This window comes from Melopsittacus undulatus, chromosome 3 (assembly GCF_012275295.1).
Source record: "Melopsittacus undulatus isolate bMelUnd1 chromosome 3, bMelUnd1.mat.Z, whole genome shotgun sequence".
Classification (NCBI taxonomy): Eukaryota; Metazoa; Chordata; class Aves; order Psittaciformes; family Psittaculidae; genus Melopsittacus; species Melopsittacus undulatus.
In genome coordinates this window covers 23,969,899-23,985,224 of record NC_047529.1, presented here as the reverse complement: position 1 = coordinate 23,985,224, position 15,326 = coordinate 23,969,899, and the positions used below count along the sequence as shown (strand labels likewise).

The following is a 15,326-nucleotide window of genomic DNA, read 5'->3' as shown; positions in this document are numbered from 1 at the left end:
TGCTAAGGTCTGCAAGACTTAGAGACATTGACCATGTATGCAACAATAGATGTGTTTAGTTTTACTAATAAAATTTTAAAAGATATTTTATTCACTGAAAACCTACAGTTCAGAAATTATTGAATTACGGAAATAGTGCTTTAAGAGTTGATGTTTGTTACAAGCGTTCAATTCCGAAATTTTGCAAACACATAAAAAATGGGTGGTTCAGAAAATTTTAGCAAAACAATGGAAAGACTTTCCTAGTAGAAGACAAATTATTATTATAGGCACTTAAAAATCTGAGCAGTCATAGAATCATAGAATAGTTAGGATTGGAAAGGACCTCAAGATCATCTAGTTCCAACCCCCCTGCCATGGGCAGGGACACCTCACACTAAACCATATCACCCAAGGCTTCATCCAACCTGGTCTTGAACACTGCCAGGGATGGAGCATTCACTACCTCCATGGGCAACCCATTCCAGTACCTCACCACCCTCACAGTCTTTTCTGAAAACCCCATCTGGATAAAATGGTCTACACAATGAGTCTGCTCCCTGACAATCATCTGACTGAGGTGTCCAGAGAAAGAGTTAAATGTGACTAAATTTTGTCTTTATCTGAACTGCTTGTCTACACTTCCTTTACAATGAATCAAGACTTAGTTTTTTCTCCACTGTGATTCATATCTTCAAATATCTTTCTAATATGAATCATGTGAATCGTGCCTCAAAAGTGTTATTTTTCCTTCCTTCTCTGTTAAGCAGTCTAGAGCAATCATCTTTTTTGGGGACAGTTGCAGCTGTAGACAGCTTGGGTTAGAATAATAAAATCACAGAATCAATTGACTAGGTTGGAAAAGACCCTGAAGATCATCAAGTCTGACCATTACCCCAGGACTGCCAAGACCACAACTAGAACCATGTCACTGAGGGCCTCACACGGTTTTTAAACACTTCCAGGAATAGTGATTCTACTACTTCCCTGTGCAGGCTGTTCCAATACCTGATCACCCTCTCTGTAAAAAAATTTTTCTCAATATCCAACCTAAACCTCCCCAGCCACAGCTTGAGGCTGTTGCCTGTGGTTCTATCTCTTGTTATGCAGGAGAAGATACTGACCCCCTCCTCACTACATTCTCCTTTCAGGTAGCTGTAGAGAGTAGTAAGGTCCCCCCTGAGCCTTCTCTTCACCAGACTAAACAACCCCAGTTCCCTCAGCCATTTCTCATAAGACTTGTTTTCCAGACCCTTTGCCAGTTTTGTTGCCATTCTCTGGACCCGCTCCAGCACCTCAATGTCTCTCTTGTAAGGAGTGGCCCAGAACTGAACACAGAGTTCAGTCTCATCAGTGCCGAGTACATCGGGATGATCACTTCCCTGGTCCTGCTGGCTGGGCTGTTGCTTATACAGGCCAGGATGTCATCGGACTTCTTGGCTGCCTGGGCACAAGCTGGCTCATCAGTCAACACCCCCAAAATGACTTAGATGAGATGAGCATCTTGCCGTCACTTTCACTAGCAAGTACCTGTAAATTATATTTTCTTTTTTTAAGGCCTGTCTAATACACATTCTGATGAAGCTAATTTCTTTGACTCGTCATTGTGCAGAAGTGTGTTTCAGACTTTAGCTGGAAGCTGTCATAAAATATAACGCTTCCATTTATTTTGAAGTTTACTACATTTTATACTGAAATCCCCCTTTTTTTGTTCTTAACCTAAGACTGTAAATTTGCTCTTATCAGCTAAGGAGATGAGGCCACTTGAACAGCCAGGAAGTTATTTCCAACCACTATCCCTAATCCATGAAGCAGTTAAGTTTCTCTTGATTCCCAGGGATAAGGAGGCTTCAGACATGTTAGTTAAGTTTATTCAGAGGGGTTGGCTCTGACAAATTTGAGGAATGGAGGCTGCACAGTCTGTAGATGGATATAAATGTGTTCTCCACCTGCACACATGCACAGCAGCATTGTCCAACTCTGATGTATTTCAAATTGATTGAAACTATAAATAGTGCTGCTGGCAAAACTGCAAACAGTAACTTCTGGACTAAACATCAGTCTTTGCACAGTAAAGTCAGTCAGATCAGTGAATAGCACAGTTTGTTGGGTTTAAGGTATGTCATTGAGTCCTCTGCTTCTCATAACACTGTCAGACTTACTTCTGTTTAATCTCATGGAGTAACAAGCTAAGAGAGTTTAAATAAAAAATTCCCAGCATTAAACCCCAAAGTGATTATCCTGCAATCCCCAAAGGCCCAGCTATTGCCAACAGTTAACCATTGACGTGTGAGAGTGACCTGGAGGTCAAAAAAGATGCCTTTTGCTAAGAAGTTTGGTTTGTGCACTGGTCAGAGCTGTGACTCAACACTTTCTACCTCTGGCAGATGAGGGGACTTGACACTGGCAAAGCTTTAAGATTAAAAAGGACAAGAAATGAGGACAATAAAAACTTTTGCTGCACAGCTTTTCCACATGCCTAAAATCAGCTCTGCAGGACTTGTCTACATTATGGCTATAAGAAAATCATAGAAACTAGTGCTTACAAGATAGGCCCTCAAGTTTTACAGCTGCAGCTTCAATTTTCATCTCAAATACGATTTTTCAATTAAAAAATCATGACTAAGGCTGGTTTTCCAACCAGCTGTTCCAATTTTCTAACCTTACATCAGCCACTGCCCTGCTGTGTGACTGCAGGCAATTTCTCAACTCATTTATTTTCACTTATGATTATTTGTATTGCTATATATCTAGGAGCCAGAGCCCTTTGTGCCAGGTGCTATAAAAGAGAATAGAGGACAATTCCTGCTGGAGAAAGCTGAGTGTCTACAGCTAGGGAACTGGGATGAGCACAGACTGAGAGCTGAGGACAATGAGAAATAAGTAACACCATGTCTCTGAGCATAAGCAATGGCCTTAACATGCAAGCAGCAGGCCAGTATTTTCTGTATCATCATACTAGAACAGAGTCTTACAAAGGGGACAAAACCCCTCGGAATTTGATGCCTATAGGGATCTCTTTCAAAAAGTGAGAGGCAGGATATGAAAAAATCAAGGGTGCTTAGGAAGCCCACAGGAGGAGGATGCTTGCAGACCAGCTGGAAACTGCCTCACCGGGGAAGGTCTACTCGCAGCTGAGAAGGACTGCAACAAGACAGCAGTGTGGATAGGGCGCTGGCCTATAGGAACAAGCCATTTGTCAGGACTGTATTTTTCAAGGGCATGGAAGAAGAGCACAGCAGTATTCATCACACAACAATGTAGTGAGAGCTTCCTTGTGTGGTATCCATGGGGTAGGTGGGAAAGGTCATATTTAGAAATAGGATAGTGAAAGAAGACATTTGATATAGAGCCTGGATAAGAATACCTACAGAGATATGGGTCAGTGTTTGCATGTAGATAGTGAATCTAGAAGACAGGACTGATGGCAGTGTGGTGACACTCTTATTCTTTGACTTGTCAGTATGGTACAGTCTTTAGGGAAAGCTCTGCATCTTCTATAACTCTTAGCAGGATATGTCCCCTCCTGCGTTGTGGCAAATAGCTAATAGAAAGTACAGCATATAAATAGGTCCCTCAGCTCTATTTAAATTCATTTTATGAATCTAGGTGTTGAAAAGCTCAATTTGAAGCCTTAATTAAGATATAAAGAACAGGGAAAAGGACCAAATATGTCCATGGCACCTGCATATACTATGAATTAATTTTCCTTGGCAAAATGCAAAAATAATTGTCTTCACATGTAAACTAACACAACTGTTAAGCTGACCACCACATTTTATGTGATAAATATTTGTCGCTGCCACGTCCATAGTCCTCCAGGATTTAATTCAAAATGTGAATCTTTCCTAAATCATAGCACTTAAACTTCTAATCTTGTTTGTTTGTTTTGATTGAACAAAGATGTTCTGCTTTTTTTGTAGAAGTGATGTCACCTAATTGACTACATCTTGGTTTAGCCTCTAAAGCCATAAAATGTGATTCTATTCTTCATAGCTTTTAAGCTTGATTAAAGCAAGCTCCTCAAGTTGTTCTCTAATAGCAGGCTCCCCAGAAATGGAGAGAGATTCTCAAGTGGTTTAATGTTTAGAAAATGAAGAAACATCTCCACCCTCTCATGTAACCACAGGAAACAAAGTATTAAAGTTGGGGAGGGGGAAGGATTAGGGGAAAAAGAGAAGTTCATTCTGTGCCTTCCCCCCAAAATGTGAACCACAAAGGATTGTTTTCCTTTCATGTGAAGAGATTTTCAACGTTTCATTTCCTTGGTTTTCTATATGGTACGAGCAAAACTCTTAAATCACTAGCTAGCGGTTTCGATCTAAATCTCATCATCTAATTATTTTTACAACGCATTCTTGGAAGGGTAAGAATGGTTCTGCCAGGAGATGTTTCACAATAATTAGAAGCCCCAATGGGTCTCTTAAGAATATTTAAAGGGTTCCATATGCAGGCTGCTATGGGGAACCATGCTGTACACAGCTCTTCGTTTGAAGCAATAAGTCTTGACAGCCGTTGTTGTATTTTATTATAGCAAACAAAATCCGTGCCAACCAATCAAGTTCCTGGATGTCTTGCCATTCTTTACTGGGAAAAATAACAGCAGAGATCAGTCAGCTACAAAGACACTGCCATATTCATGCAAGTATGGGCTGCTTGAAAGACGTGTCTCTCAAAGACAGCTCTTTGTGGCACAAATACAGCAATAAAAGGTGATTTTAGGCAAAAAAAAAATGCCTTCAAAGCAGTACATACATTTTTTTGCTTCCCCATTCATGTAACTAACATGTAGAATTGGCTTTTGAAGTTAAAATGTATACACTGAAATATAACTTGCCAACACATATAAATGGCCAACTTGAGCTTAACCCTGCTCATACTGTGTGTGTTAGCCAATGAATAACTGATATACACTTTAGCTGAGTATACCTTGCTTGCACAGTCTTTGTGCATACAGTAAGAGATACCTGAAGAAAGTGTAGACAAGGAAACCTTAAACTTTAAGAATTTCTTCATACATGATACATTCATGTTAAGCATCACATAATTACTTGACTAACAAGGAATACACAAAGATAGATCTCTTCCACAGTGAAGGACTGATAAGATAGTATTCCTAACAAACACACAAGCAAAAATACAGACGTATAAATAAGGTAATGAAGCAGAGAAGGAAATAGAAAACTCTTCATTTGAACAATCATTATTACAATGAGGGCCTGGCAAACTACAACTTTCCAAGAACATCCTCTTCCTTTTGAATCTCACATATTTCTCTGACTTTTCAACTAGCTGTTGGGGAATTTTTGCTGAAGCTGTCTTGGTCCCTGAGGGTAACAGAGATTTTTTTTTTTGTTAGATAAATAGACATGTATGTTTTCAGAAATGTGATTTGCCTCCATATGTGAAATATTTGTGGACGTATTAGGCATGCTCAAATGTATGCATGCAATTGCATATGCCTTCACTTTTAAATCTAGTCCATAATGTCTTCATGTTGGGATACAGACACGTCTCCCGTGTCAACTGTAAAGCCATTGGCTTCATCTCTGCTTTTATTTTAAGTAAATGGTTTGGCAAGGACTCAATATGAGACATCATAGTATAGTACGGATATCTGTACATAACTTTATAGTTATTAAAAACTTTATGTGGGGTTTCCCAGTATTTCAATATCACAAAAAAGTGAGCTACTTTGCTAACATACTTCATTAAGAAGATTAATTTAAAAAATATGTATATATATTTTCAAGATACTTATGTTTCTTTTTAGAGTTTGTTTTGCAGTTTTGTAGCCATCATTTTAAACTTAACTGAGTTCTGATAATTTCAGACAAAATTTAGAAATTGTATGAGTGTGATTCACTATTTTTCTTAAAGTTTTTAAAAGAGAGATTTGGATATGTGGTCTTTGTGATGTGGGAAGAATGTCTTTAGTGACCTTTCAATAAGAGTCGTCATTGCTGTTCCCCTACCACATATAGGACAGATAAATATAAATCTGAGAGACCATATGGATCTTTGTGTTCAGCCACCTACAAATGCAAGGCATCATGCACTTGTAGCTCCAATTTCTCCATGTACAACTTTCATAAATGCAAACTAAAGTGTTTCCTGAGAACATTTCATTCCTCCTTTTGTTCCTTATGTTTCTCTATTTTTCATAATTCAAGGAGACAACAAATCTTACTGAGAATGAAAAAAATACAAAGTCCCACAGATTGAAACTCTCCCTGGAAATATGCGTCTTACTTCAGTGTCTGTAGAAAAATGTAGAGCAAATAGCTCTCAAAGGTAGATAGCTTGTCTACAATGAGGCTTGAAGAGCGTTATTCTAAGTTTCTGAGTCTCTGAAAAACATTGGTGCTATTTCACCTACCCTTCCTATTTCCCACTGCAAGCTACGAAATATTCCCTAGCTTCACACAAAACACAGGTACCAGGTGCAAAAGACAGTATTAAGCATCTCCAAAAGATCAAAGGCTGTTGTCAAGAGTAATAGCACGAAATTTTAGAGGTGAACGTGCCCAAGTGATCCTGAAGAATGAACCATGTTCTGTGCCACAGAACACTGCAGGCAGTCCTCACTGATCTTGGACAGTGTGATCTAGGGGAAGGTTCCTTCCTGACTCCAAATCAGGCAACTGCATGGCTGAGCTGTACTAGTCTGACATGCCAGAGATTTTTCGGTGCCTTGGGGTGTATGAGCACATACTTTCTAAAGTTGCATATCCATTTTATCTCCAAACGGCTGGTGGAATGAAAACGTACTTGCACTTCCTAATGCAATCAAGCTATGATCAAGGAGTAAAAAATAAAAGTATTTCTTCCTAGCCTCAGCAGGGATCAAAAGAAACTAATCAGTTAACTGCCAGTTAAACCATAGGTTTAACATAAAAAAACACAGTGGAAAAAGGAGCCTCAGCAAATGGTGGCCAAGATAGCTTTGTATCACTTCTGATTTCTAAATGTAACATCACACTAGTTGGTTATGAAATTCCTTCTTTATCGGATGTTTCTAATTTCATCTAGAAACAATTTAGGTTTCTGTCCTGTGTTCAGCAGTAGCAGTCATTCTTCTCTCCTTCTTACTAGCTGGTGCAGTGCTGTGTTCTTGACTTTCAGCCTGGGAACAACACTGAGAACACCAATGTTTTTAGCTGTTGCTCAGTAATGTTTACTCTGACCAAGGACTTTCTGAGTCTCATGCTCTGTCAGGGAGAAGGGGAAGCAGGGGGGAAGCAGAGACAGGACACCTGACCCAAATTAACCAAAGAGGTATTCCATACCACAGCACGTCATGCCCACTATATAAACTGGGGGCAGTTACCCGGAAGGGCTAGATCTCTTCTGGGATCAGGCTGGGTATCTGTCTGTGGGTAGTGGGCAGTTGAATTCTCTTCCCTTGTTATTTCCCTTATTATTATTCTCGGTGGTAGCAGTAGTGGTTTGTGTTATACCTTAGTTACTGAACTGTTCTTATCTCAACCAGTGGCAGTTACACTCTTTTGATTCTCCTCCCATCCCTTCGAGAGCCAGGGGTGGGGAAAAGGACTCGTGTGGGGGGAATGAGCAAGCAGCTGCATGGTTCTGGGTTGTCAGCTGGGCTTAAACCACGACAGTTTCCTATCCCTATATATGACCTTAAGAAGGCTGTCCTTGAAAATCAAAATGTATATAATCAGAAATCTTCAAAACTGCTCAAATGTGTTTCGTAAGCAATTTCTGCTCATCTGATCCTATGACAATATCAACTTCTAAATGAAATAACAATTCTTTATCTTTCACATTTATGATCCAGATGTCTTTATTACAAGTTGTTATATATCCTAGTTGTTTTATGAGTAATTAAAAAAAAATTAATTCTGTTTTCATAATCTAAATACTTCATTATGATATTCACCTAGTAACCCTTACCTGTCTTCATTACCATTTAAATTATTTTTACTAGCGTAATCAGAATCTTATTCTTTATATGTGACCTTACCTTTCTGTAGTGATAATAATTCTTCCCATCCCTGTAACTCTCTTTATTAGTCTCCCCTCTTACCTGGAAAGCATTTTCAGATAAAGCCTTTTACTTTGATCAAATCCTTAATTTTCTCAGTGCAATAATCTTTGTTGACTTGATCCCTTAGTTTTTTTTGTTTCTTAAAAATCCAAAAAGTTACTTTGATTCTGTTTTGCAGTTCTAAAATCAGCTAAAATCAATTTAATAAGCTCTTGATCTCTTAATCCAAGAACAGTTTATATATCCACCTCTTCTATGAAGACCTTGTTTCTTCCATCTTACTCACATCTTTTTTTTTTAAGTTTCTTGACTCAAGGATTCCTTGGGAGAGAAGAAGGCTACTCATCCAATCCCCAAATGTTCCATCTGGGGCTGGGGTAATCATTCAAGAAATTGATTCATCTCACTTTCATTGTTAGTGCATATATTAATGTTTTTTTCCTTCCCAGATGAATATGCTCTTCTTCCTTATGCCCCTTGCTATTCTATATTACCACTTAATTATTTTCTGTTTTGTTCTATATTTATACCCAGTGTATTCCATATGGTCCTTTGACAGTGTCTCTACTTTGAGAAAGTCTAATTCACAATGTCTCCTTGAAGGCAAACATCCCAAATTTCCTTGAGATCTGTCATTCTCAAGCTATTAGTTGACCTTCATTATTTTGCCACACATTCACTGTTGTCCAAGGACTTGTTCTTTTCACTGTCTTCCATAAGTTATCCTATTTAACTGTGTCATCTTAAGACTATTCAAGACACTTATTCCAGAATAAACTAGTTCCCAAATCCAACCAGATCCTCTTGAAACTCAGAAATATTGAAAAACCTAGAATGATTTTGTATTCTTTCCCAATCCTCAACCTAGCAGACAAGTTAGGTAGTGAGTCTCAGCTATGTATAAGAGCTTCCTATTAGTAGTAAACTAACCTCTTGTCGTGATTTTTCCATTCTCCATATCTCAGGCAAGACTTTACAAGAAAGTCAGTTTTATTGGGAACCTTCCCCATAATCTTCCACAACTCCCTACATTCCATCAGCTTCATGAAGAAATGATCAATGATCTGTATGCAAACTGTAATTTTGAAGCTGAAACATGAAGCAACAGACTATAATTCCTTAAACTGTGCTTCTATGGAAAAAAATACATTTCCTGAGCTGTAGTAATGTAGAATAATTTAAGCTGGAACAAACTTTTGAAGTCTGAACCCAAATTAGTCCAAATTAGGTCAGGTTGCTCAAAATGTATGAGAATCTCCAAGGACAGTGATCCCGCAGCAACTTTATGAAATCTATTACTGTATTTAATTGGCACAGTTATGATTTTTTTTTTCTATCAAGTAGAAATCTCTATTTTTTTTTATTTAATAGCCACTGCCTGTTTTCCTTTCAATGTGCACCTCCCAAAGTGTCTAGATCCATTTCTTTACATCTGCCTGACATTTGGAGAACAATTAGATTCCTCTTTAGCCTTCTTCAGGTTAAGCAAACCCAGTTCTCTCAGCCTTTCCTCATGTATTGTGTGCTGTGAAGCCCCATACATCCTAGAGGCTCTCCACTGAGTTTTCTGCTGTTTACCAGCCCCTTTCTTGTTTTGGGACCCAAACTGGACACAGTGTTCCAGCTGTGGCCTCCTGAATACTGAATCAAAGGAAATAACAATTTCCTTTGATCTAATAACCATGCCCTTGCTGGTGGAGACCAGTATGTGATTAGCCTTTATTCCTGGAAGGGTGCAAAGGTCAGTCCTCTGCAGATGAGAAGGTGAAGAGATTTTCCTGTAACAGAGCAGGAGTTTTACAGCACACTGACCACCACCATGATGTTTAGCACCTGGGAGATGCCATACAGAGATCCTTCACAAACTGTCATTTGTGTACTGGATTCTTTCTCCTAGAGCTAAGGATAACATTTTGATTTGTTTGGTGGCTATGTAAAGAACAGTATTAAGAAAAAAAGAGATGAGCAGGAGTAAAATTCAGACCAAACAGAATGTTTCAAAATGTACAGTGTTGCTTTTAAGACTTATTATTATTCTTAATGATCCCAAAGTACTTTAAAATCATGCATAATTTTTAATTAAAATAGTAAATATTTTGTTTTAGAAAACATCAAATTTTTGTTGTCACATTTGTTTTCTTTACTAAAACAGTTGACAAAATTGATGCTGGTATGCGTAATATTTAGATTTTCTTGTTCTGGATGAAAACATTTAAAGCTGAGATGCTTAATTCATTCCACTATGTTTTTTCTTCTTAATCTTTGTTCTAGATGTAGAGTTGTTCAGTAGAAAAAAACATCATGGACCTAAACAGTGCAATGAAGGTGGTGTTATCCATTACACTAGTGTAAAAACAGAGTAGGTTCACTGCAATACAGATTACTTGCTGATTTAATCATAATTAACCCTGCAACCTTGACATCTAATACAATTCTGTTTTCAGTGGCGTGTTATCTTTTCATTAAAGATATTTAAAGGAACAACTTGCCTCATTTAAATAAAATAGAATTTGGCCCTGGCTGAAAGAATATACTCCAGACTGCTGTAAATGAAGACAGTCTGAACTGCTTAAAAATCCCAAAAGATCGACAGAAAGTTCTAGGTAACTTTTTAACTCATTATCATCTAAATAATTTGTGATCTGAAACTGCAGACATCAGTGGCTGCTGTATTCCTGTAAGTATTGTGGGTGATATTTTTGGCTGTCAGCAAAGGCAAAAGTACCATTTGATGAAGGTTACCTGCATTTATTTAACACAGTGCAGGACTTCGTGATTAATAAAATACCACTTGAATCAGCTTTTGTAACCAAGTACTTGGCTTCCTGCCCAAAACTATTGGGTGACTGTTTGTAGATTAGAAGAAGGGACTGAAGACAAATGGTTTCTTGAAAGTGAAAACGTGACCTTTCCCAAACATCACGATGCTAAACTGCTAAGCGGGAGATAGCCCTGCAGTGTGACTTGAAGGAAACCACAAGTTATTTTTGCTCTTCAGCATCCACAAGCTATTATTCTGTAATAACAGAGGAAAACTTTTCTCAGATGACCCTTCCAGTGGTTGCAAACTGGAAATAACTTCCAACCACTAAATGACATTTAACTTTTTTCTTCCCCCCCCCCCCCCCTTTTTTTTCACTTCTATTTCATGCATGTCCATGTTTGCACAGCAGAGCAAATGCACTTCTAAGGATGTGTCACTCTGAATACAAAGCAAGCTACCCTGATGAATAGAAATATGCCATGAGTTGCACACACACTCCAAAGGAAGCAACCTCTAACAGCAGTTCCTGTTAGACCAGAAGCAAGTCAAAGCTTTTACAGGATTTTCTGATACTTTTGTTACAATGGGCAAGTAACTTGTAATATAACTGTACCCTAGTGCTTTAAAATGTAATCCAGTAAAGATGGTGAATGATGGTAACTCATTAGGCATTGAGTTAGGGTTTACTTTTCACTTTCTCCCAGTGTTGGAACTTACTGGTGCAAGTACACTGCGGAAACAGCATGAGGAAATGCGAAATTGGTGTAATATTAAAATCTTTTCTGAAAGGAATTTTTGACATTAAAGTTTGTATTTTTATACAAGCTCAGGAGTGTTGCATCCCAACTAGAAGGAAGTGCAGCAGGAGGGCCAGGAGACCCCCTTGGATGGATAAGGAGCTGCTGAGAAAAATTCACAGGAAAAAAAGAGGCTTATAAAAGGTGGAAGCAAGGACAGGAGGACTGAGATGAATACAGGGATGTTGTCCAGGAAGCTAGGGACTGGGTTAGGAAAGCTAAGGCCCAATTGGAGCTAAACTTGGCTAGGGATATTAAAGACAACAGGAAGGAATTCTATAGGTATGTAGCGGCTAAAAAACAGAGTAGGGACAACGTAGGCCCCCTCTGGAAGCTTTCGGGAGAGCTGGCTACACAGGATTTGGAGAAGACTGAGGTTCTAAATGACTTCTTTGCCTCGGTCTTTACTGGCAAAGGCTCTGACCGCACCACCCAAGTCTTGGAAGGCGGACATAACGGACTCAGAGGGACCTTGACACACTTGTGAGGTGGGCTGATGCCAACCTCATGAAGTTTAACCATGACAAGTGCAAGGTCCTACACCTGGGTCGGAGCAATCCCAGGTACAGGTACAGGTTGGGCAAAAAGGAAATTCATGGTAGTCCTTAGGAGAAGGACTTGAAGGTGTTAGTCAATGAGAAAACGAACATGAGCCTGCAGTGTGCACTCACAGCCCAGAAACCCAAACGTATCCTGGGCTGCATCAAGAGGAGCGTGACCAGCAGGTCAAAGGAAGTGATCCTGCCCCTCTACTCTGCTCTCATGAGACCTCACTTGGAGTATTGTGTGCAGTTCTGGTGTCCTCAACATAGAAAGGACATGGTTCTGTTAGAACATGTCCAGAGGAGGGCCACAAGGATGATCAGGGGACTGGAGCACCTCCCATATGAAGACAGGCTGAGAAAGTTGGGGCTGTTGAGCCTGGAGAAGGCTTCATGGAGACCTCATAGCAGCCTTCTAGTATCTGAAGGGGGCCTACAGGGGTGCTGGGGAGGGACTATTCATTAGGGACTGTAGTGATAGGACAAGGGGTAACGGGTTGAAACTTAAACAGCAGGGGTTTAGACTGGATATAAGGAAGAAATTCTTTACTGTTAGGGTGGTGAGGCACTGGAATGGGTTGCCCATGGAGGCAGTGAATGCTCCATCCCTGGTGGTGTTCAAGACCAGGTTGGATGAAGCCTTGGATGTTATGGTTTAGTGTGAGGTGTCCCTGCCCATGGCAGGGGGGTTGGAACTAGATGATCTTGATGTCCTTTCCAATCCTAACTATTCTATGATTCTATGATTCTATGACTGTGAAAACCTAGACCTTGGGCTCACTGTACAAGAAGATCTGGTTCGAGACCATCTAAAGAACCTGAGTCTACACAAGTCCATGGGACCTGATGAAATCCATCCACGGGTCCTGAAGGAGCTGGTGAATGAAGTTGCTAAGACACTGGCCATCATATTTGAAAAATCATGGCAGTCAGGTTAAGTTCCCGACGACTGGAAAAAGGGAAATATTACCCCCATTTTCAAGAAGGGGAAAATGGATGATCCGGGGAATTACAGACCAGTCAGTCTCACCTCTGTGCCTGGCAAAATCTTGGAGCAGATTCTCCTGGAAGGCATGCTAGGACACATGAGAAACAGCAAGGTGCTTGGTGACAGCCAGCATGGCTTCACTAAGGAAAAATCCTGCCTGACCAATTTGGTGGCCTTCTATGACGGGGCTACAAAAATGATGGACAGGGGTAGAGCAGTTGATGTCATCTCCCTGGACTTGAGCAAAGCATTCGATACTGTCCCACATGACATCCTTGTCTCTAAATTGGAGAGACATCAATTTGATAGGTGGACCACTCGGTGGATAAAGAACTGGTTAGATGGTCACACTCAAAGAATTGTGGTCAACGATTCAATGTCCGTCTGGAGACCAGTAACAAGTCGTGTCCCTCAGGGATCGGTGTTGGGACTGGTCTTGTTTAACATCTTTGTTGCTGACATGGACAGTGGGATTGAGTGTGCCCTCAGCAAGCTTGCCGATGACATCAAGCTGTGTGGTTCAGTTGATATGCTGGAGGGAAGGAATGCCATCCAGAGGGACCTTGTCATGCTTGTGAGGTGGGCTAATGCCAACCTCATGAAGTTTAACCATGCCAAGTGCAAGGTCCTACACCTGGATCAGAGCAATCCCAGGCACAGCTACAGGTTGGGCAGAGAAGAAATTCAGAGCAGCCCTGCAGAGAAGGACTTGGGGGTGTTGGTTGATGAGAAAATGAACATGAGCTGGCTTTAGTGTGTGCTCGCAGCGCACAAAGCCAACCATATCCTGCTCTGCATCAAAAGAAGCGTGACCAGCAGATCAAAGGAGGTGATCCTTCCCTTCTACTCTGCTCTCGTGAGAACTCACTTGAAGTATTGTGTGCAGTTCTGGTGGCCTCAACATAAAAGAACATGGAACTGTTGGAACAAGTCTGGGGGGGGGCGAGGATGATCAGAGGACTGGAGCACCTCCCATATGAAGACAGGCTGAGAAACTTGGGGCTGTTGAGCCTGGAGAAGAGAAGGCTGCGTGGAGACCTCATAGCAGCCTTCCAGTATCTGAAGGGGGCCTACAGGGATGCTGGGGAGGGACTATTCATTAGGGACTGTAGTGATAGGACAAGGGGTAACGGGTTGAAACTTAAACAGCAGGGGTTTAGACTGGATATAAGGAAGAAATTATTAACTCTTAGGGTGGTGAGGTACTGGAATGGGTTGCCCAGGGATGTTGTGAATACTCCATCCCTGGCAGTGTTCAAGGCCAGGTTCGATGAAGCCTTGGATGTTATGGTTTAGTGTGAGGTGTCCCTGCCCATGGCAGGGGGTTGGAGCTAGATGATCTTAAGTTTCTTTCCAACCCTAACTATTCTATGATTCTATGAACACAATCTTATGTTTTTGCCTTTTTCTTGTTTTCCTTTATAGCAACATTTATAAGGAGTTGGCTAGAGCCTTAGGTGACATGGTCTAGTGTGAGAAGTCCCTGCCCATGGTAGGGACTAGACAAACTAAATGACTTGAAGGTTCTTTCCAACCCTTTTCGTTCCACATTTCTATGATTTAGCGTGCTTGTTACTTAGTTTTCAGCTATATTATGGAAAATGAGTTAACTAAAATAAATCTGAGTATTTATTTTAGATGTATTGTTTTGCTGCAAGAAATCCTTAAATAAAGAGGGGTCAATTAATAAAATAAAAGGTATTAAAGGCAGAAAGGACACTACACTTGATCTTAGCCAAAAGGCCGAGAAGCACTGGAACAGGTTGCCCAGGGGGTTTTGGAGTCTCCTACATTGGAGATATTCAAGGCCCACCTGGACAAGTTCCTGTGTGATGTACTCTAGGTTACCCTGCTCTTGCAGGGGGGTTGGACTGGATGATCTTTTGAGATCCCTTCCAACCCTTGGGATTCTGTGATTCTGTGAAAGGATACTGCTGTTATCTAGCGTGAACGTCCGTATAGTATATGCGATGACATACCTCAAGCCATAGGCTTAGTTTTTAACTGAATATGTTGGGTTTTACTTAAGTAGACAGTCTTGTTTTGAAACACTTTTCAAAAGCAACACTTTTCTAATGTAGAAGTATCTCATGTCACTCTTCTTTCACTCTGTCATCCTGTGTCTCTGTCCCCCATCTTGTTCCCCTCCCCTACTTCTTTAGTTATGCTTTGTTTTATTTAATTTAAATAAACTAAATTAAATTATTTATTTAATTTCATTTAATGAACAAAATTAATTTAACAT

General features: G+C 40.2%; 1 pseudogene; it reads right to left on the bottom strand.

Moving 5' to 3' along the window:
• Window positions 1-14,682: 14,682 nt before the first annotated feature.
• LOC115945540 (uncharacterized) lies at window positions 14,683-14,836 on the bottom strand (annotated as a pseudogene).
• Between the last annotated feature and the right edge of the window lie 490 nt (window positions 14,837-15,326).